Below are 27374 nucleotides of genomic sequence, written 5' to 3'. Positions count from 1 at the left end.
AATGTGGTTTTATTGATGAAAATAATGTCATAATAAAAATACAATTACCACTTGTGTGTTGGCAACTTATTTCTTGTGATGTTGTTTATTATGTGTTTGATCATGTGCCCCAATTACTATTAATAAGCAAATCCTTGAGGACCGCATCAGCTCCCTGGAGACCTGAAGTGTCCTTGTGCATGACCTTTACACAAACAATAAAGTTGTTTGTGGACAGCGCAAGGAAAAATCTAACTGCATTTGTCAGCGAGCTCCAAAACCCTGTCTAAGAAAGCCCCATGCACTACTGTGGTTCAGCCTCACCAGAATCTAGTTTTGTGAGATTTATATAATATGGCTGTATTATACCACACAGTGTATGTGCAGCCACCCTGAGAATAAGTAAAGCTGACAGTGGCTTGGCGTTGCGAGGGACTGCAAAATGTGGAACGCTACCTCGTAGAAGGCTCAGTTCACTGAACTTTCCATTAGGGTCAGAGCTGGTGTAAAATTGCCCCTGCTCACAGAGAGTATATTGTGCTCCAGTCTTTGCTCTACTGTGATGTGATGGATTCTGGACATCTGGACCATGTCTGTATTGTCATAAAGCCCTTAAATGACTTAACAAACAATGTTAAATGGCATTTATAACTTCTGTAATATGATGTACAGTAATTCAAAGTGAATCTGGATGATGAAAAGAGTGATGTTGAATTGTTGATTATATTACGGACTTGCCAGTTGCGTCATTCTCCACTCAAATATACAGTAGTTGTGTAATGACCACTAAACTGTATGTTTAGTATGTATTTGTAATGTTCCATTTGCTTATTTATGTGATGATTAGATGTATAATATGTGGGAAAATGTACTGTAAGTTAGTAATTATTATAGAATAAACCCCTTTAGGATGATTTCAAACCCTTGAGCTTCATGTTCTCCCATTATTTCCTGATAATTTTCCAATAATAATGACGATGATTTTTATTATCATTATTTTGGTATATAAAACAAAGCTTACTGGAGCAAGAAAAGTTTACAAGAAAACTTTAGTTTTTCCACTTCAAATTTTCACATTTGATTCAATTGATTTGCCATTTCTTTGTAATTGTGACATTAATTAGCTATTTCTGACTGAATTGTTTCAACACCAATGTTTTTATATTATATTATATTATATTATATTATATTATATTATATTATATTATATTTAGAGAATGCATAGATTTCTTTAAAATATTTATTAATATAAATTTTTTATATTGCAGTATTTAATAGTAAATTTAATATACAGTTTTATCAAAAGCAACGTAAAATAGTGGAATGTTAATTGAATCATTTTATTGATTATAATGATATATTATATTATATTATATTATATTATATTATATTATACTTTATTATATTATATTATACTTAAGTCCGTAAGTAAAATATTATTTAATTTTCAGTTATTTTTATATTGCAATATTTAATTACAATACATTTTGTAAATGCTTTTATCGAAAGTGACATAATTAAACAAATATTATTATTATTATTATTATTATTAGTAGTAGTAGTAGTAGTATCACCATAATCATCATTATCTGACTGTATATTATCTCCTAATTTGGCCTCAACTGCATACCAAATAAAATATAGATTCCGACATACATAAATATTTGTTGATACCCTATTTTGAGTAGAAAACCCTAGAAACATACTGACAACTACTTAGAACACCTTAGCAACTGCATACAATACAGTAGCAATGCCCTGGCAACCGTTTAGACTAAAACCTAAGGCTGATTTTCAATAACTTGAACTGATAAATCAAGCATAATAAATTCAGGAACCTGAATGAATAGTGCTACTTTAGTGTCATTTTTGATTTCATGTTGATTACTTTGTGCAAAACATCAGATGAAGGACTGTAAATTGTGTGGGTACACTGAAAGAGGCAAACCTAACGCTTTAAAATACAGGCCACCCACACTTTAGTGTTTAGTGGCTCAGGCACATTAGAGTTCTTGTGGTCTGCACGCTGAGGCCAGTCATAGCAACCCCTGGAGAAATTCAGGTTTTAGTGTCACAATAAAGGACAGAAGACCATCTCATCCAGAGGGGACTTAACCTACTTCTGGATAAGAGCTTTGCCTCACAGACAGTTTCTGAGCGTCCTATTTATGCCTGTATTATGTGTTGTGACATCATAGCTCAACTTCACTGCCTCAACCAATGAATCTTATTTTTAGACCAAATTGTATTTTTTATTGCCATTATCCATTCTTTTGCATCTCTTTGTTAATGTTACAAACGTCAATTAGGGTTCTAATTATATGATAATATAACTGCACCCATTCTCTAATTAACAGCTGATATGGAGGATAACAAGCATGTCATGCCTTTTAAAAGTAGAGAACCTTAAACACTTTTTAATGCTGCATGGTGCCAAACACACACACACACACACACACAATAGTTTGCAGTTACAACATTCCCAGGATAATCAGCTTGATTCATCAGTAACGCGGTGCTGTGAAACCTTTAGACTGGGCATGTGTTCAAGTGCGGAATTAAAAATAAAAAGCTTGTTAAAAGGAAAGTTCACTCAGAATGCTTATTATGTAATTGTTAACGACATGATTTTAATGTTGTTCCAAATTTGTTTGACTTACTTTCTGTTGTTACTAACCCCAAACTTTTGATATGATATTATGTTTTATATCATATGATAATATTAAATGGGTATTAGATGTGTTGCTTCAGAAGTATATTTCCTGCTTTAATTGTGAGAAGTTGCATGTTAATCGTTGATGATGATGATGATGATGATAAAATAATACTAATAATACTTATTTCATAAATTTAACGAATACATTCGTTTTAATATCATTAACAATACATAAAATCACATTATTATGTATAAATAGATAATAATATTTATTTCATATATTATTATTATATGTCTTTTTATCTTCTCATTTATATGCCAGTAAATGCACTAATATTATTTTGAAATAGATAATAATAATGATTCTAATATATGATGCTTTTACGTTTATTATATTTCTAAAATACATATTTGTGTTTTTATTATTTATTTGCGAGCAGAATATTTTTCAATGAATATTTCAGTAATAAAATAATAATAATAAATAGTAATTTTTGGGGATGTTTTGATTTGACTTAAGAATATTTAAAACACTTTTTTGTGTTTTTTTGTAAGAAAGTCTTAGTCCTCACCTTTATGGCATATATTATGATATGATACATACATATATATGATATTACAGTTTATATATTACAGGTCAGGGCATCTATCAAAAATGCACCTTTTGTGTTTCACAAACAGTTATTCACGTTTGGAGGATGAGCCAGTTATTACCTTGTTTTCATAACAAACTCTCTCTCTCTCTCTATCTCTCTCACACTCTCTGTCTCTCTGTCTTATTCTCTCTCTCATCTGCCACCCTTCTATATTCCTGTGCCACCCAGAAATGCTGATGTGACTCTGATGAGAGCTGCGTGTCTCCAGCCTGTCAGCATAGTTTTTGTGTAATTATATTAATGTGGTGTGACAGTAGCGTAACGTATCAGTAGTCGGAGATGAGCTATAGCCCAGAGCCTGTTCACGATGAGCACATCAGCACGACCTCCTTCATCTGCCATGCTTGCATCTCGCTCCTTGGTACTTGAACCATGCAGCGATTGGGTCGAGAATGCTTTGGTTTTTATAAAGCAGAACATAAGTGTGTGTCCATGTACATATTCTCCCAATCTGTCTTGTTCCCTGTCTCCAGATTTATCGATCTTTTTTTTTCTTCGTCATAAAAAAAAGACCTTAGAGTACCATCAATATTTTATGAGCTGAAATATTAATGGGGAATTATTATTATTATTTATTAATTTTTGCAGAAACGTAGTTCACCCGCGTTCAGGCCTGAAGCGTGAACTGAGGCTCTTATAGCCAGTGCAGTGATTTATTTATTGGTTGTTATTGACTATTAATTATTCTTACATTTAGTAGTGATTTGTTCATTTCAAAGATTATTTAATATGAAAATTAACTCTGATATCCTATACTACAGTATATATGGCCTCTGTTCGGCACAGTAAACATTTTTCTTTGATCTAAAAAAGTTGAACAGCACTTCACCAGTAATTAAAAGAGCTTGTTGGCCGGGCAGAAATGAAATCTCTCTCTTAGACTACATATTGATCCATGTTTGCTGGGGGAAAATACTTGGATGATTAAAAGCATGCTGATACAGGCCTTTCCTGGAAGACGTCTTCTAGATCTGCTCCTGTTTCAACATGGCAAGGCGTGCAGTTTCTAAAGTGCATTGTAGAGCACAATCCTTATAATTTAGAGTGTTTTTAATTTGCATTATAGCCATAATTGTAAATACTGATGTAAATTTCTTTCTTCTTGTTTATGCATATGTACAGTATAGGAAGTTTTACTGACCTTCCATAGACCAAGATTTGCTTCCGTCACCCAAAACCTGTCTAAATATTTTATGAAAAGACAGCAGAGCTGATTTCAGGTCAGTGTTAAAGGTCATATTGTTGTTCGAACATCAAGGTCCACAAGTTTTATTGAGAAGGAGCTTTATTAAACCTCCCATTTCATCAACAAGACGGCAGTGACTCATAGTGATACCAAATCAATGCTGCTAACAGTGCGAACCACCTGTTGTCGGCCTCGATCCCATCAACTAATGTCAATTACACACCAGTGCTTTTTGTGTACAAGAGGGTGCAAAAGCGCGTGAGTTTGCAAGATCATTTTGTGCGCGGATGCTGCATAAAAAACAAAGTGAGCAATGAAAACACTCAGTATCGCACTTGCCAGTGTAAAACATTCTTTTTCAACAGTGTCACAGAGATCAACAGCCACTTTTTAGAATTTTACTCCCAATATAACTATGCTGGTTCTAACTTTACATGACAAAGATGTTTGTTTGTTTATTTATTTATTTATTTTAGGCAGGAACTATTGGCAGTTCTTGCTCACTTTAGTACCCTGTTTTATGTATGCATGTGTTCTTTCTTTCTTTCTTTCTTTCTTTCTTTCTTTCTTTCTTTCTTTCTTTCTTTCTTTCTTTCTTTCTTTCTTTCTGCTGCCCGTCTCTGAGAGGGAATGTGGCAGTTTGTATGGGCATGGTGATTCTCTGTGTGAAATTAATTGTTCACCATTTCTGGCACTCTAATAATCAAAAACCCAAAGAGGTAACACAATTCAAAAGGACCTGTAAGAGACCCTTGTGGTTTTTCCATTTGAAGAAAAAAAAAAAAAAAATATATACAATAAAAATCTGCCAATAAAATGAATTACTGCAATTCAACATCGACTAAAACATAATGTTGCTTTTCACTTCAATTTTATGGCCTTTTATCACTGATCGGGGGTGCATTGATAGCTGCTTATTATTACTATAATTTGAATACTCTCTGAAAGAACTGAAATGATAGGGTTTGTTACATTAGGCACTCCGATGGCACTGATGTCACATCAACAACATATAATGGTGTTTGAAATAGCCTTCCTCACAGGTAGTAATATCAGGTGTAATGTGTCTAGAGATGCTTGCTGTCATGGCACAATTCCATTCCTGGCCTTTTTCTGTTCACTTTACAGTCTGTATAACACCTGCAAAATACAAATTATGTGTTACAAAAATCACGTTTCTTAATTAGTAGCGCTCATTTAAAAAATAATAATTATGATTAATACATTATCTATACTGTAATTTCCGATTCGATCATTTGCAAAGCTTTATGCTGCACGTAGTTTATTGTGTCATGAAAGACATTGCATATACAGACATTATTTCAAGTTCTTATTTTACTTGTGATGTGAAAGAGTAAAAAATGTTTTTTCAATCAAAAACTATCTTAGATCTACCTGCCATTTCATGCCTCATTCATTTCCATTTCTTAACATATTCCTCCAATATTTCCCTCACCTTCTGAAACTATATAAGGCACATACAAGGCACACAAAAGGTAAGAAACGTCACTCACTCCACATGAGATGCCCAACTTTCACAAGCACGCCATCTTCATCCGTTCAGTCCCATTCGGCTCTCAGACTGTTGGAGTGATCGCTCTACAAATCTTCCCTCTGTGCTGGATGAAAGCGCAAGGTCAAGTGTATCCCTCTGACATCAGCCTAGCACCCATTCTCCAGAGCCTGAACATAGCTTTGCCATTAGATTCATGTCTCTCATTCCATCTAGAGATGGAACATGCATGCATGAATCTGTGCATGCATGAATATTTCATCCTACAGAAGTGTTCTAGAGAAGTCAAATACAGATTATATCACGGAATTACAAAATAAGGATCCAAAATTAGACATGCACCAAAATCTTTGCTAACGGCTTAACATTTTGCTTTAAAATGTGCATGGAGTGTGTTATTTTAGGATCCAGTTTTGACATATTCATGTTAACAGGCAAAAAAGCTTCTGTTTAAGCATCCTGGAACTTTTTGGGGCTAAAATGCATTTCAAACCCTTTGGTTAGTGTCTAGATTTTGCTCTTGGTATGGCACTAGAGTCATGTTGTTTAAGTTTATTGTCAGATAGATTTTCCGCCTTAGGTTTCAATGGAACAATCAAGTATACCCATGAGCCAAACACCATTGGAGCTCCCCTGATCTGTGTTTGAACCACACATCACCCTTTCTGGGCATTTCGGACAGATCAATGCAGCCAGGTCTTTTCAATTAAAAAGATTTGCTGCAGTCTTCCTTGTGAGATTGAATTATTGACACACACGTGACCCAAGAGCTTTGATTAAATCTTGACCGTGGAGTTGTATCTTTTGTAATGTTTGGCTGCAAGACACATACAGGGGTCTTGCAGCCAGTTTGGTTTTATATAAAGTGGGGATTGAAATACTGGTAACATATCGAACATTACAGATTTGTTATTGTAAATCTAAAAACACTGTATAGAGGAAGTGTTTTAGACGTTATGCAACTGAATAAATATTCAATTTGTCCTCTGGAGAAACATCTGAGATGCAGGGGTGACTTAAAGGGGTCACAACATACATTTTTTAAATTATTTATCTGTTCCCAGGGGTCCACTCATGGCTTTAGCAAAGTTTTTAGTGCAAAAACCACTCATAATTACATGACCATTTCCTACAATCTCGTTGACCCCTACGATATCCTCATCTAAAAATATCAACGTCTTTGCACAGATGTCTAACAGGATTGCACAACTGGAATATGTAACACAAACTGTTGAGGAAATGATCAGGGACTGTGCTAATAAGACACTTTAGCTCCTTGTTTTAAATGGGGAGATCTTTCAGAAAAGTCTGCAGAGCTGTATGTGCTACACTCAGTCAGGAATAGCTTAAGTTTGGTGAACTTTCCCACATCTTACAAAAAGGTCTGCAGAGCAGTAGGTGCTACAATCAGGAAGGAATTGCATACATTTTGTAAACTTTTCCATATTTAACCTTAACGGTTTTAAGTCTAGCTTTCTTCTTACAGCCTCACAATGACTTGGAAGGACCACCATGACTTGTTTCTGATAATCTAATGTTTAAATGTAGGCTTCTGTCTGAATTAAAAAAAATGTGCAAAAGTTCTAAATGAGTCATTTTTGCAGCATTATTTCAATCAGCACTCTTTTTGCACTATAGAAAATTTTGGATTCTGAAAAAAGTCTATTTTTATATTCAGATGAAGGGCTTTTATCTCAAAAGATCAATGAACATTTGATTCTTCATGATATGACTCATATCTAGTAGAAACAGTTGAGATATTAAAGAGATGTCATTTGTGATTTGTCTTTCCTGTGGGTTTTGTCTCTTCCATAGAACCACTGACATATATTAGGTTGGGAAGAAGTGGCACTCAACTCCATCTGGAGTTCTTGAATTAGAACAATGCGAAGACTTAGAACAGCAATTATCACAGCTGACTGTGATTCCACATCAGTCAACGTTTATATTCAGTTTGCTTTCTGAGCAAGAGGTGACTTTGCACCAGGAAGGATGAGGAGGAGGTAAGAGAGGGACCAGATTTACACTTATCTGCAGTCCCAGTGTATGTCATTAAAGGCAGGGGTCCATGTAACAATTCTGTTCCCGTCCCACCTTCCTCGCTGGCCCTGGGAAACCTGACTCCGATCTGATTTATCTGCCCTGTCTCAGAGCCCCCACTTTCCCACCAATGGGGAAAACAAAGCTGACTAGATTTACATCTGGAGATGAGATGAGATTCGCTTTGGCATGAGCACATGGCTATAGTGATGGTTCAAACCACTCCCCTCTTCGCCCCCGTCCCGCCCTGCCCTCTGAGCTCCGATTGGGCATCAGCACGGCCACTGGGTCCAACTGATGGATGCTTGCTAGTGCTCTGCCGCTAAAAATATTCCATGCAAGACATGCTGATATTAATTCTCTCTCACAAAGCCTCTGTTCTCTATTCTCCCTGTATGTCCTCTGTCCCCCGGTGAACTCTTGTCCTCCATATTCTTCTTTTGTTGGTTTGACATCGCTGTTTGCCGTTTTTCCCAATATAAGGGTTGAAAGGTGTGACCAAAATCTTACATATGTCAAATGGTTTATGCTTGATCACACTAAGGGCATATGCATATAAGGTATAATCAACTGTCAAAACTGTAATAATTACCAAAAATAAACCCTGACAGGACAATCAAAACCTTAACATCTCAGCGTAGGATCGTGATTTGACTAAAATATCTGTAAAAGTATCTGTTAAAAATATTTATTGTTCACTCCTAAAAATAAAGGGATTTTTGTGGTGATGCCATATAAGAACCATTTAAGTAAACAGTTCTCAAAATAACTATTAAATGTGAGCATGGACCACAAAACCAGTCTGAAGTCGCTGGGGTATATTTGTAGCAATAGCCAAAAATATATTGTATGGGTCAAAATTATATTAAAACCAATTTTTTTCTTAGTAATACGTATTGCTAAGAAGTTCATTGGGACAACTTTTTAAAGGCGATTTAATCTATTTTGATTTTTTTGCATACTCAGGTTGCAGATTTTCAAATAGTTGTATCTCGGAAATACAACTAAAATAATTGTCTGGAAATAATTGTTGAAATATTGTCCGATCCTACCAAACCATACATCAATGGAAAGTTTATTTATTCAGCTTTTAGATGATGTATCTGAATAAAAAATAAAATTTAATAAAAAATTGAAATAAAAACTGCCCCTTATGACTGGTTTTGTGGTCCAGGGTCACATATTGTGTTTTCCTAGTGTGAAGAACATTTTTAAATCTAAAGAACCTTTTTCCACATAAACAAAACGTTGAAAGGTTCAACCATCAATGCCAATTAAGAACCTTTATTTTCAAGAGTGTTCAACTGCATCTGTGGTTTCATGAAGACTCTATATCATCTTTTCCATTGAACCAAAGGTTCTATGGTTCCATGAAGAAGCTTTAACATCCAGAAAAAGGGTCTTTATATTTGTAAAATATTATTTGCACTTTAAACGAGTGCTTAATTAAAATGATCCGCATTTACACCGGCATTTTAGCTGCATTTCAGAAACAATCTCCGTCTATATACATAACCGAAAACGCATGTCACGTGACCATTTATGCACACTGGGCATGAGTGTACAGTGTAACCAAGAAGTCGGTTGCTAGTCACTGGCAGGTTTAACAATGAGCATGATTACTGTTCATGATACGGTTACACGGTGGTCAAGAATACGCAGAGATCACGTGCGCAGCCATGCCATCGTTTCCAAAAGTCTCCGTTCCGGTCCGTTTAAACTGAAATGCAACCCCAGAGTTTTCAAACTAAAACAAAACACTTTTTGGAATCTTTTATTTTTAAGAATGTAGATACATTTCTCAAATTTTTAACAGAAGCAATACTGAATGGGATATTATAATGTTGTTAGCCAACAATAAAAAAAAATAATAATATTAAAAACTGTGCAAATATATCTACTGCAGTTTAAATCGTTTAAAAAATGGACAGATTTTTAGCAGCATCCTGCCCAGAGCTATTATATCTACAGCATTATGGACTATGAATTTTTTTTTACAACCATACTGCCCAGATCTAATGTATATTTCTCGCACTCACTCTTCTCTCAATGCCTCTAAGCTCCAATTCTTTTATATAATGCAGGTCGGATGTGGACCTACCTGTTGGTGTCTGTTTAATTTGTTGCAACAGGGTAAACCATGCAGAGTAAAGAAGATTAATCTTCTCATACACACCGAGGTCTGGTCGAGGCTCTTATCTCATAGATAAATGACTCTTTACTCACTAAACATGTTGCATTGTGTAGTTTTGAATGGTGTTGTTTACCTCCAATGTTCACGACTTGATTTATGATAGCACCGTTCCCAGCGCTTGGGTTCTCGGTATCAGTTTTCGGGTGGTTTCTGAGGCTCGTTACTATCTGTAAACTCCTCAGATTCTGTTTCTCCTCCAAAAAAAAAAGTACAAATAAATAAAAATTGCCAGGGATTTGATATCTACCTTATGAGGGATGCGAATGAAAATGACACCGCTTTAAAAAGAGCAAAAACGCAAGTCCTAAGATAAAATACATTTGTACTTCTGAAATGAAAGACCTTGGAAACTTCAAATGTTTTCTGCGACTCTTCTTCTATCGCTCAATAATGGATTAATGATGCGTAGCATGCTGACATCTTTCTAATCTAAAAATAGGATCCCAGCTTTTAAATATATATATATATATATATATATATATATATATATATGAGCCCTTTCCAGCTGATCTGTGAACCCGACGATCATAATGCGCTAATCATTACAAGGACTCAAAAACTGCAGCACCCACTGTGAAGGCAGGGCGAGCCGGGAGTGTATCAGTTCAGGTCTTGGCAGTTGTTCAGAGGCCGACAAATACAGCAGCCAAAATCTGATGGCCGTTATAAATGGCCCCGTCCTTCAGAGAAAGATAGCAAGGACTTCAAAACTGCTGGAGACTGAGAGAGAGGAAGGGAGCGGGAGAGAGAGTGTTCTTCCTGCTTGGAGACTGCTGTATTTGGGCGAAACATATGCTGATGACCTGAGGAGTCATGTCAGAGTCTGAGGGATCTGAAACATCAACATTTCTGAATTTTTTTACTTTTTTTTTTTAGCTTTTTTTCTAGCTTGTAAGTCACAGCTCTAGCAAGCAAACAACTTTAACATTATTAAAACTTTGTAAGTACTACTCAGAGCCCTTTGTAAGTACTTAAAAAGTCAGATGATAAACTGCCCTCATTTTCTCTAGTTAAATCATTTGTAGTGACTGAGGACCAAATAAACATTCACTAGAAACATTTCAAAGGAAATTCAAGTGCCTTCTAACAGATTGTACCATGATAAAAAACAAAGTTTATATCTGCAACTTCTAATATTGATATTAAGCACCAAACAGGCAAAAATCAGTTTGTCTGTGCATGTATTTCAGCGCTTACAGGAACAGAATCGGCTGCATGCTGTAATTTTCTAGTTATACCTCATCAGCCATCGCAGTATACCCACACTGCTTTGCATCTCAGACTCATGGCCGCCGTTCTGAGGGATAAGGAGCATTCAGCACTTTGCGTTTAATCAATCTGTCCGTGAAGGTGACATTTTCAATTGATCCACTGCAATTTACTTCGCCGGGTGTCAGGCCTATTTTCATCCACTGCTGTTTTAAGGTGCTCAGCAGTGCCAGTGAAGTCGCTGTGTGTGTTTTGAATATCAGAGCCATTCTCATTTGAAGGGGCTTTAGGTAAATGCACCTTGTCCTGGAACCAGGAGAGCATGTATGTGTTTACCTTGGTGTCATCGCGTGTGTTTGTTTAGTGTTACAATCTCTCCATCTTGATTATTTTCCCAGCTCTCCCATCTGTTTCCAAGGCAATGAATTCATTTATTTGCTAATGGGTAATTAGTGTTTGATATGATGATGAGAATAGAAAAATCATCTATTGCATGATGACTAAATTCAACAATAAATTATTTTAATTATACAAAAATCTATTTCTTAATCACATTTTCTGTAAATATAAAGTAAAAAAAAAACATGTAAAAAAAAAAAAGAAGAAAAATGCATAAACATTTTTAAAACAAGATACTTCATATATAAGAATTTTATACTGAAATATAATTATATAATATATATTTTTGTATATATATATATATATATATATATATATATATATATATATATATATATATATATAATTAAGTTTGAGGTCTCAAAATTGTTTAAAAAAATTCATGCAAGTTACAAATCTTATATAATATATTATTTTATTTTATTATATATATAAGAAATTCGGCTATGAAGTATAAACTGATTAAATGTAACAATAAATTACAAATTTCAAATAAATCTTCATTTGATTTATTTTCATCAAATAAAACATAAATTTTGGAAAATGCATCACAGTTTCCACAAAAAACTGTTTTCAACATTGATAATAATAATTTGATAGTAATAGTTGATAGTAATAATAAAAGTTTCTGATCAACAAATCAGCATTTCAGAATGATTTCTGCAGGTTCGCTTGACACTGAAGAATGAAGTAATGATGCCGAATTACTTACTTAATTTCTTTCTTTCTTTCTTTCTTTCTTTCTTTCTTTCTTTCTTTCTTTCTTTCTTTCTTTCTTTTAATTGTGATAGTATTTAATAATATTGCTGCTTTGTACATTTTTTTTTGTTGTTGTTAAATGTGCCCTGGTCAGATATTATATTATATTATATTATATTATATTATATTATATTATATTATATTATATTATATTATATTATATTATATTATATTGAAGCAAAAACGATTGGTTAAGGGTAATAAAATGCTTCACTCTCAACATGCTGGACAATCTTCTTCAGTTTCTTAGCATGAGTATGGCAGGCTGTGTGAATCTCATTTGGGTCAGACTGTATTAGGATCTGAGCGTGAGTGGGACAGATATGCAGTTGAGTCCATCCAGCTGGCCTCAGATCAGTGGGTTTAAGAGCTGCCAGGTGTCAGATGCCAACTAAAGAACAGGCTGGAGGTGGAACGAGCAGTTTAAATGACGCCAGTCATTTTGTCCTTTCGGTTAGTGAGGCGTTTAGTTCCTGCGATATTAATCAGCACTGCTTTTTGTGATGGTGAAACAACTGATACCAATATTTATCTCCATTTCCCCTCCCTCTGTCTCTGACTCTTTCTGACTATTATTCATGCTCTATTCTCTGTGCGCTCAAATCCATGTTAGAAGCAGATGCTCATTTGGAGTCACATACGTTCATGTATTCAAGTTTGTCTCTGCCATCTTGATTATCATGCAAATCTGTCACTTTCTGGTACTCTATGCAGACAGGGAATAAAAACAGCCATATTTTGCAAAGCCGACATTAATTTGGTGAAAGTGGATTGCACAAATCTATTGAAGTGGGTACTGAACCTCAATGCATTATTCAAACACGCTTGCGTCGTGGAAATAAAAGCACACCGAATAATCTAAGACACTATTTTTCATAGATGTGATCCAGTATAGCTCATATACCTTCCTTCCATACTGAGGGCTTTATTTTTACTGTTTATTTCACTTCCTGTCTTAGCTTTTGCATATAAGAGCAGCAGTAATGCATATAAAACCTCATATGGGGGAAAGTCAAAAAGATCTCTTTAATATTTCAATTGTTTCTCTTCTAGACTGCTCTAAGGAAATGGAGTATGTTGCGTAGGATACCAAAGTCTGTGATTGCTGCACATGAGAAGGAAAAATTACCAAATGAGATGTTTTAAAATCCCAGTCATGTCCCTAAGACAACACTGAGATTTAATGTAGAACAAAATAAATGTAAATTAGTTTGAGATACTCAAATTAGATCTCTTTAAAATCACAATTGTTCTTCTTAGACAGCACTGTGAGATTAATTGACCCTTCGCAGGGCATTTGATTGACAGGCGATCTGACCAATCATATGGCCAAATCTGCCAGACAGAGGAGTAACGTCAGAGGACTTGAACTAGAAAAATGGTGTGTATCGACATCTTTCTGCGGTCGAAACATGCTTACTTTGTTATAACTAGTAAAGAGGAAGAGAGAAGTTCATGTGACAAATTGTGACCCAGACTTCTCACTTTATGCAATCAGAAGTCAGAAATCTGATTTTGAACTCTAATATTTATTGTTACATTTTTTTCAAAGACAATCTATCAAGACAGTACTGAGGAAATTGAGGACGTTTATAATACCAAGTCTGTGATCATTACCCATGAAAAAAAAAGAAAAAAAAAAGGACCAAAAATACCTCAATTTTGTCCCATTTACTACATTTAATGATGAATAAATATATTTGACTACTCAAATTTAATGTCTGCCATGATGCTTTAAGCTTTACGTCGACTAGTTGCTGGCTCTTTAGAGGGCACAAAAGGATAAGAAATCTCTGAAGTCCTCATTTACGCTCTGTTTTTAAACAGTTAAAATAACAAATAAATGCATACTCTGATGGAGCGCCACAGAACTAAACAGCTTATTGTACAAGTTAATCGCCATTTCTAATCTAATGCACAGGTGCTACTGACAGTAGCTCGTACATCACACGCCGATCGCGAGTGCACAGAATCATTCAGTAGCGCCCAAAATGTAATTCTCAATAAAATATCGTAGAATCTGAAAAGTTCTAGCATATAGTAACTAAAATACAGCTTCACTATTAGTAGAGATATTCTGCCAGGTAAATTTAATTATACACAAATTATATAGAATTATAGGAGCAATAGCCATGTGGGCAGCGCTCATATCCCATAGCTGTGCACAAGGAGTTCGAGTCTCAAGATAGGGAGGGGCAATACCGCTTATTTTTTTATTTTAATTTTTGATACGATAACGATACTTTTAAAGGCCCGTATCGTCAATATACCAATACTGATATGATACTTATAAACTGATTTTTTTATTATTATGAGTAAAATGGATATTGATACCCACGTAACCTTATATTTGAAACACATTTTAACATTCAATATGCCTTCAATATGCCAACATATTAAGTTATATTTTCGTAAATATATTTACCGTAGTGGTAAGTAACCATGGAAATCTACTGTACATATACTATAGTTGAACTACTGTCACTTTAGTAAAACCATGGTTAATTTTCATAAGGGACTGCCAGTGACAGGATGTTGTATGCATACTGTACAATGCAACCCTTTTATTCTGACAGTGTCTACTAACATTACAGAACCAAACATGATCAATATTACCTTTCATACTGACATTCGGTTCAAATAACTGTAATTGCAAAACTATGTAGACTAAAATGTCAGTTTATTCATTGTGAAATAACTAAAACATATATGTTTTTTTCAGTCCTCTGTTCTGGCCTGCTGTTTCCAAAAGCATCAATAGGATTTTCAGCCAAGTTGGAATGCACTGTTGTTACGCTCTCTTTGATTGATTGGTTCTGTCTTGCAACATTTGAATGTGCTCAATTTAACAGGAAAATATTTTTTAACCTATACAGTTATTTGTCCAATTCAATGCATAATGTACGCATTGTTATTATTAATATTTTTTTGTTAAATAAACAAAATCATTGTCAATTAAAAAATAAATAAAAACATAGTATCTATATTTTTTATTTGAGTATTGATACTTTTGATCAGTATCGATACACTCATCCCTAGCTCAAGGTGTTTAAGTCAGCTCCAGGTTCAGGCATATTTGTTCATTAATTAAGTTGATGTCAAATCTATCTATATATTTTTTGTTAGTTAGCCAAAATTAACATTTCGAAAAACACAAGAAATCTCACTTTAATACAAAAAATAAATAAATGAATAAATAAAATACAATTCAATATCTTATAAGTATTTTTTCCAAACATCTGAGATTAAGTTGACACCTAAATGATACATAACTCCATTAAATATCCTAAACTGTAAATAAGCAATTTATTATTATTATTATTGCAATGTATATGCACATTAAAATGTATAGGTCAATTACTGTATGACATTTGTGTCATATGTTCTATTTTCTATTTTCTTTCCTTCAAGTAATTTCTTAAAAAAAAAAAAAAAAAAAAAAAAAAAAAATGATTGACCATTTAAATGATTCAGCAAGTTCCCTGAACCATGAACGAGCAACCTCTGAATGGGCTACTTTAAGTGAACTAGCGGCAGCTCCATTATTAATTGTCGTCTGGCAGGATCCACAGCTCAGGTGGAGCCCCAGGTGGCCCCAGAGGGGTCACTGGATACTGATGTACAGAATTCACTCATTCATACATGCGCGCCCCTCTTATAGAAAGGACCCCTGAGTCCAAGACACTTGCCATGTCTGTCACCGAGGAACTGTGCCAGTCGACAGATCACCTCACTTTGAAGCCAAAGGCTCTTACACTGCACTGTTGTAGGCCGAGAAGAAAAAGAGATCCCAACATTAAAGAATTAGAAAGACCAAACTAGCCTTTGAAGTAAAGGAATTTCACACTATCTCTCGTTCTTTGATTCATGCTCCATAACTTCCCATGGGGAGGTCTTCCAAGGCAACCAAAATGCATTTCAATTATGTCATGTCCATCACTTAGGAGAAGGTTTGAATATCTGAAATATAAATTTAGCTTTTGAAGACGGAGGAAACATATGCCGCATACTAATGGTTAGACTAATGTTTAATGTATGATGTCAACATGTGAAGCATAATAATGTTTATATTAATCATCTTAAAAAGATAGTTTGAAAAAAGTTGAATTATTAACCCTTATGTTGTACCTAGTGTTATTTCAGTCTTTTGTGTATACAGCACTATTATAGACCTTTTGCGATTTTAAGATTTTAAAATGAGCGGTTCATTCATAAATTTGTACAACCTTACCTTCATCCTTTGGAAATATAAATGCAAGACAGAAGACAATGAATGCAGCACTGAAAATAAGCCAAGCTATTTTTTTTTAGTTTTTATTTACATTTTCAGTCATTTTGGTGTTTGTAATTTTTTTTTTTTTAAATTTCTATATAGCTTGCATTTGACAAACTTGCATTTGATTTAAATGTAGTTCTTTTTCTCACACAAAGCTATCGTACACTTTCAGAATACTTGAAATCTACTCATATTGGTCACATTTGTGGTCCTTTTTTGTACTTTTTGCAGCAAGACAGGCTTTGGTCACCCTTCGCTTCATTGGAAAACATCAGCAGTATGTAAAAGAATACATTGTCTCTTTAATAAAGGGAAGATTTTAGTGAAACATGTAGAGGCATCATGTAAGCCACATTTAGCAACTCCATATTCAGATTGGTGATGTGGTCCATAAAGTGGCTGCTCAGTATTCATGAGCAATCCCAGAATTCCTCTCACCCCATGTTTGCCCTGCTGTCTCAATTTCCCCTTATCACCTCCAAAGACTCAACTCAGATTAAGTGCTATTAGTGTGAGGGTATAGCGAATTGCACTGAAGCTATCATGTAATATTTATACCAGGATCACACACTAGGTAACCATATGAGATATGTTAAATGAAATCATAATTATAGCGTCTTTCATTTACTTATTGCGTATTAGAAGAGTTCTGAATGCCCAAGCATTTGTGTGTTTGTGTTTGTTTGTGACGCACTATCGCCATTAATATTCTGCCTGTGTTTCAGTATCTGTCTGGATGGCCTTAATTATGACAGCTGGCTACCTGGCAGGCCTAGAAATCAGAGCGGGGTGGAAATATCATTTGATTCACCCCAGAGGCTCAGCTGTCAATACACAGCAGCATGTCTTCAGAATTCCCCATTACAGCCCATTTCCACCCACAGTAACAGTGAGTCTGTTATCACTCGGATTACTTCAAGGTTTAAACTGCCCACAGTAGACTACATATCATTGGAATTTCAATTAAAGGGAACTGGTGCGGGATTCAAAGACAATGAGTGCTGAACGGGGGCGAGCTTGTATGAGCTGCTGTACTTCACAGTACAAAGAGAGCATGAAGAAAGCTCAAGTGAGGCCTTTAGATCGTACGAATTAACCCATGCAGCTTTCTTAATGCACACAATTATGAAGTAGGTTTTCATTTTGAAACCACTAGTGACAATGGATATGTTTGTATACATGTATCTATGCATTTTTTTAATTAATTTTATTATTTTAACCATTTCAGAATTTCTTAATAGAATTTCTGATTGACATAGAGATCCTAAATATTATATGTAATATATATTTTTAAAGGATTTAAAAAATTTTTCAAAAACTAAATAGTATCTAAAACCAATATTGTTTTGTGCATGTATCGTGTATTGATAACATGCTCAATTTCAAGATTTATATATATATATATATATATATATATATATATATATATATATATATATATAGCGAAATAAAAATATCACAATGTAAAATGAAATGAACACATACACACATTTATTATTATTATTATTTAATATTGTTCAGAACTATATAATATGAGCCATTAAAGGCTGTCACTAATTTTGATGTGTTAGAGCTATTAGAATATATAAATGGTTTAAAAGAGGTCACACACTTCTAAAACCCCAAATAATAATATAGAATAATCTCAGCCTTTTACAACTGGCCGTGTTACTTAAATTGGTTATGGGAATTATCTGTGCGGAGAATGAAAAAGCAATATGAAAAGTGGAAAGTAAGAAATGGAAATCATTATTATCACGGGACATAACATGGAAAATAATAGACTTTTCGTATTAGTTGAATGTCATCTAACTAAAATTTGTAATGGCCTGTAAATTACCCATTTCAAATTTTTTCTTCTAGCTGGCTGAAAATTTTTGAACACGAGGCATAGCTCTCACGTTTGACGTAAATCAAAATTTGCAGTCTTTATCAAATAAACTTCAGGATTCAAGAAATATACCATTCCATTCCTGGTGACATTGATAACGTTCCAAAGGGGATATTAAGTAATTTTGAGCTTTTACAAGCAAGACAGATTATAAGAAAAGACAGATTTTCTTCTTTGGCAAAAAAGGATCAATAAATATTGAAAGACTAAGGCTCCTCCATCATTTATGAACTGGGATGGATCTGAACTTTTCCTCTTGAATATATTGGGCTTTTTAATGTCTGAGAATGGCCTGTGGATGAGACAGCATCTGTTTAGTTTAGTTTAGTGTCTTTCTGTCTTAGTGTTGATTATGTAATTAATAGAAGTAATGCTTCTAACAATTCAAGTAAATCAGATTGTTCATTTTGGACAGACTGTTAGTTCAGATGTTTGACTTAAATGAACTGACAGATTCAGTCCTTATTTTATTGAATATTGCTATTTGCTGTGTTTTCTGTGGAAGGTAATTGCAACTTTTTATCTTACAATTATGACTTTTATTTTATTCTTATTGTTTTTGTATTTATTTAGTACCCCTTTTACTTATTACTTTTTTTTCGTAGAATTGGAAGAATTGAAATAAAAAGTATTTCGTGGGAAATGGACTTTCATAGATTTCAACATATACAAATGGGAAGTTCTTATTAGTTGTATTTACTTTGAAATTATCTGTGAAATTTATAGCTGTCTCTCTAAATGAGATTGTTTTTGTGCCAGATAAATGGAGTTTTACTGTGATTTAACTTGTAGATTAGCTTCCTGAACACTCTTTTAACTCTGAATTATTTTAAGCATTGAAATCTCTGATCTGAAAGAGCCTCGATCTAAAAGATTATCTCAAAGCAATGAATGACAATCATATAGCGATATGAAGGAAGCTTGACATTATCATAAATTTGATCTAATTTATCTTCTCCCTGAAATCTAGATCTGTATTTTTGCTCCGGATATGAGCTGGATGGGTGTGGATTTCTAATACGGAGAATCAGAGGTTGGAGCTTACTTGGATTTACTGGAGTCTTCTTTGAACTGTTGTTAAATGGGTGAGTGGAATTTTTTTTTTTACCATGGTAAAATGCTGTGTATGTTGACATTGACTGTCCTGCTGGAAAATTCAACTCAAGTTTGTAGATTTCAGTAAAATATGACAGTAGAATGTTGGAAAGTAATGTTAAAATCATGGATTTGTTTATAGTGAATACACATATTTTTATACTTTTGCCAAACTCTAAATGCTAAAATGACTCCTATAAAATGTTTTAAAAAATCAATGGAAATAACTGGATAAAAGAATGTCAAATTCATTAAAATGACTTTGAAAAGCCTGGGAATTCAGTTTGTAGCCTACCTGCTAGCAGGTAGTTAGCATGTTACCATGCTACCATCTTAAACTGATGTTTTTTTTTTTTTTTTTTTTTTTTCGGGTGGACCTTCCCAACCCTGACACTTCCAGCAGAGACCGTCTCGTAACCCTATCTGCAATTTTCTTAACAAGACAAATGCAAAGGTGTTGGATAACTGTTAATTACTTCCATCAGTGGCTAACACAGATTAGCACTATCGTACCTGTGGAGCTAACAGCTGTTTCTAGCACTAAAAGGCTTCGGTGGGCCTATCCGAGATGAGCTTTTCATATTAATTAATGACAAAAGTTGTTTAATCTGAGGGATCATTTTCATATTATGTTATGTAATGCAGATTTCATAATTACACAATGTTGGCTGGCTTGTGAGTCTGTTTGGAGCTTGAATAAACAACAAGGTGAACTATTGCTCCAAGATTGCAATCGGTTAAATTTGTTTGCATGGTTTCCGGCGAGTGGAAACTGCTTTACCTTGAGGCTATCTTGAGTGGCATCACTGTGAAGAAAGGGTTGGGTATTTTGTATTTTCTGGATATAATCTGTTGCTGTTGTTGAGATAAAGAGTTGTTTTATTCAAATGTTCACGCTTGATTATAATCTAGGAAAAAACAGAAGCTGTATTTCAGTGTCTCTGGAGAGTCTGTAATTGCTGTTGAAATATACACTGGGCTTCAGATTTGCTATACCATTAGATATCATATATTTTCAGGAAAATTTCTGGGCTGGACATTAGGCAATTTTATTTACAAGGCAAAGTGATAAAGGAAATACATAGCAGATTGTGTACATGTACAAATGAGTGATAGTGATGAAGGACTTGTCGTTAAGGAATGTAACAGTTTATTTGCATTGCAACTTGCCTCGTTCTTATTGATTTAAATAATGTGCAGTCATAGTTGTGTGTATTTTGGCCATTTTATAGTGATTTGAATTTGATTAATGTGTTGCATAATATGAAGCATAATGTTTTATATATATATATATATATATATATATATATATATATATATATATATATATATATATATATATATATATATATATATTATTTAGTTTAAGTTTTTTTTTTTAGTTAATGATAGCAAAACTAATTTGTGATACTATAGGAGTCTGGCACACACAGTTCAGTGCATTTAGTTCACGCTATAATCCAAATATACTGTATATTGAACCACATGGTGATTAAAACATAAACAGTCTTTTTTCCTGGTATGGTCTACTTGGCAACCCACCCTAAAACATCATGGCCCAGGCTGTGGCAGCAGACGCTGGAGTTTGCAAATACTTTGGAGGCCAAACTTTAGCTCTTCCATGGCCAAGAGTTTGTTGAAGTATACAAGTGTTTGTGGGACAGGCTGTCTGTTCTCATGATGGTTCTATTTGCCTGGTCCCCACATCGCCGCTGGATCACTGAGCTGCTGTACGTGAGGAACCGCTCCAACGAGCCCCTTCAGCATTAATTAACATGGTCATTAATCAAGTCCAGTACAGATAGCGGCTTAATCCTGCTGTAATGCACTTTTCTGGAGGGGAGGCTCCAAGAATTTAATTGGATTTGATTGGGTATTGCTATGATAGTCCCACACAGAACATCCTTAGCTATTAAGTGAAGTTGTTGCCTTTGATTATGCTGTTGTGTAGTGGCATGTGTTCCAGTCTGATGGAAGTGCCCTTCAGAGCTTATTTGACAGCTGAATTCTTTTTGCAATCGTCTCTTTCATCTAGGTTTGTTTGTCTGTCCATATGCATCTCTGAATAGGCAGCTTTAGTGTGTCAACCATGCTTAAAAAAGCACATGTATTGTTTGATCTGCTGTTCGAACAAATAAACAGCCGTTTAAAGGGAAAGCACACTTAAAAATAACAATGTGACATAATTAACTCACATTCTTGACAATTTTATTTTATTTTTTTCAGTGGAACGCGTCTATTCACACCCAAAAAGTACCATATTCAATGTCTTCTAAAGTCATACAGTTGCTTTAATGCAGTCTGGTGACTCATAAGTTTGTGAATCAGACCACACTGGTTGTGTCATATATTTTAGATTCATTAAAACGATCCACTTAAAACAATTTCTAGTTGTTGTGAACTCTGCTGTTCTACAAAGCTTTTAAGTTTTTAATTATTCATACCATTCATAATTTAAACAGGGCTTAACAAGTTTGTGCTGAATCATTAAATTAAATCATTAAGGGGGGGGGGGGGGGGCGAAGTTAACTAACAGTTGCAAATTGCGAATTACAATCTTGTAGTTCTAAGAAGAAAAGTCTTATTTGCGACTTTATACTGTACCTTGCGAATGTGAGATATAAACATACAATTACAGGATATAACAAAAAAAAAAAAAAAAAAAATGAGCTATAAGGTTTGTGATTGTGAGCTAATATAGCCTATCACAATTCTGAGGAAAAAAAAGTCTTAATGCAGATTCTTAACTTGAAAATGTGAGACATAAACTTGTGACTTCGAGAAATAATTTAATCGTATAATTCTGACTTTTTTCTTTAGGGGGGGGGGGGGGGTGAAATGCTCGTTTTCACTCAATATCCTGTTAATCTTGAGTACCTATAGAGTAGTACTGCATCCTTCATAACTCCAAAAAGTCTTTAGTTTTATTATATTCAGAAGAGAAAGATAGTCTGTACCGATTTTTCCCGGAAAAACACGACCGGCTGGAGGCGTGACGTGTGGGCGGAGCTAAAGAATCACGAGCGCGAGTAGGCTTTTGCGTTGAGAGCATTTGGAAGCTGTGACATTACCGTGAGGAAAAAAACATCCCAAACAAACCATGGCTAACAGTCAGATTCAGCGTATATTTTTTCATTCTAGTCTAGTAATTTTATATATTTTTGATTTGCTCAAATGAACTGGCTCTTAAGGGTCATTTGTTCATGAATCAGACTACACTGGTTGTGCTGCATGAGTTTGATCCACTTAATACAACACTTAACAACATCTTAAATATCCTTTGTTTGTAACTAGTTTTACATTGGCTTAGTTTAAATAATTTTGTGAGTCTTTTTTCATTCAACAGTATAATGTAAACAGTGCAGTACATTGCATAAAATATATCATTATTGTATAAACGCAATATCATTTTATGATATACATGCAAGAGCCATTGCTTTGCACCTACTGTATACTGTATGTACAGTGTAGCACTTCCTGTTAAACATACTTGACTCTCAGTACCACCCAGTTGGCCACGGTTGTATTTATTTGGCAATGCATGCGGCTCGATTTAACTGCCATTGATGTCTCAAATCTCGAGGAGGGTGTATGATGTGCTCTACCCCACAATTCTCCTCCTCATACCCAACTGAAATTAGGGCAGTACGTGAGAGGCATGCTGGGTAGCAAACATCTCTCTCTCTCTCTCTCTCTCTCTCTCTCTCTCTCTCTGTCTCAAGGCCGCCTTTTTGAAGGCTCTGATTGAGCACAGTAGACATGATAGACCTTTATTGTCAGCTTTGGGTTACACATACAGATATATTTAAATGGGTGTTGGGCATTTAATATTCATTAAAGAGGAAAATGAGGGGACAACCTCATTAATACACGGATAGAACTGTCTTGTGCTTTTTTCTCTCCAAACTTATTTCTTCCCACACTAGGAATAATAATGACGCTTAAGCTTTACTTTCACTTCTTTTTTTCTTTCATCTAGATGTATAAGAGACAAACTCATCTCGGCTAATAGCTTTTTTTAAAGTCATATGCATCAGGACTCTAATTAAAATGTTTTATTTTATGCTTAAATTATATTATAATCAAGGAAACTTGTGTAGGTATGAAACTTATATGCCTTTTCTTTTCTTTTTTTGGCCATGTGACATTCAGCACACCCAGTCTTTGGTTGAAGGAACTCCCTGAAGTGAAAAGACCTTTTCAGTTAATGTTCACTGGGTTCAGGATGACACTTGCCCTGTTTTCCTGTGGGATTTGAGGTCATGTTATTTTGGCTTTTGGAGACAACCTTTTTCAGCAACCCATTGTGAGACTGTAATGATGGCAGCTGAGGATAGGAGAGATGCTTTGGGGTCACTCAAGGTGCTTTCATTTTGAGAATGTCAATGAAATCAAATTCAATTTACATTCCAATAGCATCAAATGCAATGCAACATAAAATGTATTTCTTAACACAACTTCTAATAATGTTTTTTTTTTTTTTTTCAAATGCATAGTTGTTAATTCCAAAATTAGGGTTGTCAATCGATTAAAATATTTAATCATGATTAATCGCATGATTGTCATGAGTTAACTCATGATTAATCGCAACTTAATCAAGCATTTTTATCTGTTCTAAATATACCCTTAAATTAATACTTTTTCACGCTTTCATACTCCAATCAACATGGGCATTGACAAATATGGATGTTTTATGCAAATCTATGTTTATTATTAGTGAAACCATACTCAACATAGAGCATGAAGACTAGATGTTTTTCAAATAACTTGTTCATGGCTATTAGACATAAAGAACAAAAAGAACATAGATTAGTTAGGCTTATGTTATTTGCCACATTTGTGCAGAACTAACTAACTATTTTCCAAGTTACTTTTAAATAACTAATATTATGTTGTATGAAGTCAGTTTCTCTCAAGGCCACAACATGCTGTGCATCAATGCATGTTTTAGATGGCGGCAGTTCGCGCAAAATCACTGATGCTAGCAAAGGTGTCATGCTTCATTACTGCCCTGCAAGAGCTGGATGTGGGATGTTTTATTCTCTCTTATACTTCTTATACATTTAAGTGGATTTACTTTGAAACTCACCTCATATGTCATAATCCCAGTGGTATCCTGTCTCGGATCTTATACAGCTTTCCTACAGGACATAGAAATAAGAAGTCATTTAGTAGGTAATATTATTCAAAGCAGCTCAAAACAGTTATTACATTGACAATCGCCTGAAGCAACCTGGGAGTATGTGCGTTGCTAAAAGATATTGGTCTGCTGTGATTGCATTATTGGCCAACCAGTAGTGTATAGAAGTAACTAACTACAGTATAAGTAATAAATATAACTTTCTGTAAATAATATAGTTATACTAAATATATGTGTGTGTGTGTGTGTGTGTATATATATATATATATATATATATATATATATATATATATATATACACACATCAACTAATTAGGTTGGTTAATTATATTATATAGAAAATATTAATAATGAATATATTTGAATGTGAATATATATATATATATATATATATATATATATATATATATATATATATATATATATATATATATATTATAATTTATATATATATATATATATATATATATATATATATATATATATATATATTATAATTTTTCAATAATACTTTTATACAATTTTTTTGTATATTTCATGCATAAACGTCAAACTCACAGCAATATAATGTTATAGTTATATAAATTACATATATTTTATTAAATGTATTATTGCTTCAATTAATTATATTGTATAATTATTTTTTGCATGTTATGTTAGAATAGAATAGTGCATTCTAAGCTTGATACAGTTTTTAGAAAGCTGGTTTTCCATTCTGACCATAGCTTTCTTTCATTCATTCATCTTATTCTGTGAGTGTTGGGCTGCTCGGCTTTATTGCTTTCCTGCCATGACTCTCAAACACCTGGACCCATGTGAGAAAGGCGCCAGCTTTGATCCAGACCCAAGAGACCCAGTTTTTTCACTCCTGAATTATGGATCCGGCACAAACATGAAGAGCAATTATAAATCAAATGTGAAATACATTGGGACTGGCAGTAGAAATGAAGCGGAGAATAAGACAAAAGGACAAAAAAAAGAGTATGGCGATAATGTGAGAAACGCAAGAACACTATGCTAAATATACATCCTAATCACGTCACTTAGCATGGTGCTAAGTAATCACAATCTTAATAAGCGAACCATAAAGCACTCCTTGATCTTTTAAAACAGCTGCTTTGCTTTATGATTTTCTATGGTTTAAAAATAATAGTTTATATTTAGCAAAAATAAATGGTTTAAAACATTTTAATGGTGAATTTGTTTCTTACAAACACACAGCTTTTCAATTCACAAGACGTTAATTGATAAACTGGAGTCATGTGGATTATTGTGATATTTTTATCAGTTTTGTGGATGCTCATTCTGACGGCACCCATTCACTATGCATTGGTGACTAAGTGATGCAATGCTACATTTCTCCAAATCTGTTCCTGAAGAAACGACCTATTGGATGGCCTGAAAGTGTATACATTTTCATCAGTTTCTTAAAAAAATAAATAAATAAATAAATCAGAAGATTACTTCAAAAGATTACATCATGTGTGTGTTTGTGCATGCTTATAAGCAAGCATTCATACTGAATCACCATATAGCATGAACGGAGCATATGTCATATCTGTTTTCATGCTAATGTGTGAATGTGAAGAGGATGTGTGCCTAAAAACCACCTTTTTCACTTTGTAGGACTCCAGGGACAAGTGGTTCTATTCTCTCTTGTCAATGTGTAGATGGTTGTAACTCCCCCAGTTCATCCAGTCCTCCCCCTCACCAGCAATCCTTCAGTCTACTCATCTCCCTCGCTCTCTCTGCTCTCCACTAATGGAGGTTGAAGGACTGTCACTCTGGCCTGCATTACAACTTCTAGGGCTTGAACTCTGTTTTCCTCTGTTTTCCAGCAGAACTCCGGCTGGACTCTGTGGATTCTCTGGGAGTGAGTCAGTTTGCATGTAGACAGACACAATATACGTTCCAGCCTGTGCTTTTTAGGATAATGTTGGGCTGTGTCACTCGACAATCTACAGTTCCAAAATATTTGAGCTACAAGCAAAAACATTGCAGCTACACTATTATTTAATTATAATACATTAATAAATGTACGCATGACTGAATGGATGAATGAATTCATGAATACCTTAATTACAGAACTCACTTGCAATTCATGAGTTGGAATTTGAATCAAATTTGCCACACCCACTTAATCAGAATTTAGTTTTATTTGAGTTCTATTTATAAACTATAGCTTTTATTTTTCTATTTTCATTTCATTTAAATTTTAGTTTATTCATTAAAGTTTTTACATTTATATTGATTTATTTCAGTTTTTTGCTTGTCAAGACAACTTTTACAAAAGTTTACAAAAGTGTTTAATCTAATATTTATATTTACCTTTAAATTTGATTCGGCTAATAAAAAACAGTTTTACTTTTAGTTAACAATAA

General features: G+C 34.2%; 2 long non-coding RNA genes across 2 annotated transcripts in view; one reads left to right on the top strand and one right to left on the bottom strand.

Annotated features, from left to right (window-relative positions):
• Positions 1-27374, top strand: part of LOC127946738 (uncharacterized) — a 109313-nt gene that overhangs the window by 49671 nt on the left and 32268 nt on the right. The window lies entirely within an intron of this gene.
• Positions 5073-10468, bottom strand: LOC127946739 (uncharacterized). The gene is made up of 3 exons (XR_008151157.1): positions 10298-10468; positions 5992-6091; positions 5073-5617 (listed from the first exon to the last, which is right to left on the bottom strand). It is a non-coding gene; the product is annotated as an uncharacterized LOC127946739 (long non-coding RNA).

The sequence above is a fragment of the Carassius gibelio genome, chromosome A25 (assembly GCF_023724105.1).
Source record: "Carassius gibelio isolate Cgi1373 ecotype wild population from Czech Republic chromosome A25, carGib1.2-hapl.c, whole genome shotgun sequence".
Taxonomy (NCBI): domain Eukaryota; kingdom Metazoa; phylum Chordata; class Actinopteri; order Cypriniformes; family Cyprinidae; genus Carassius; species Carassius gibelio.
The sequence above is the reverse complement of the archived record's forward strand: the minus strand, read 5'-3'. Positions and strand labels throughout refer to the sequence as shown.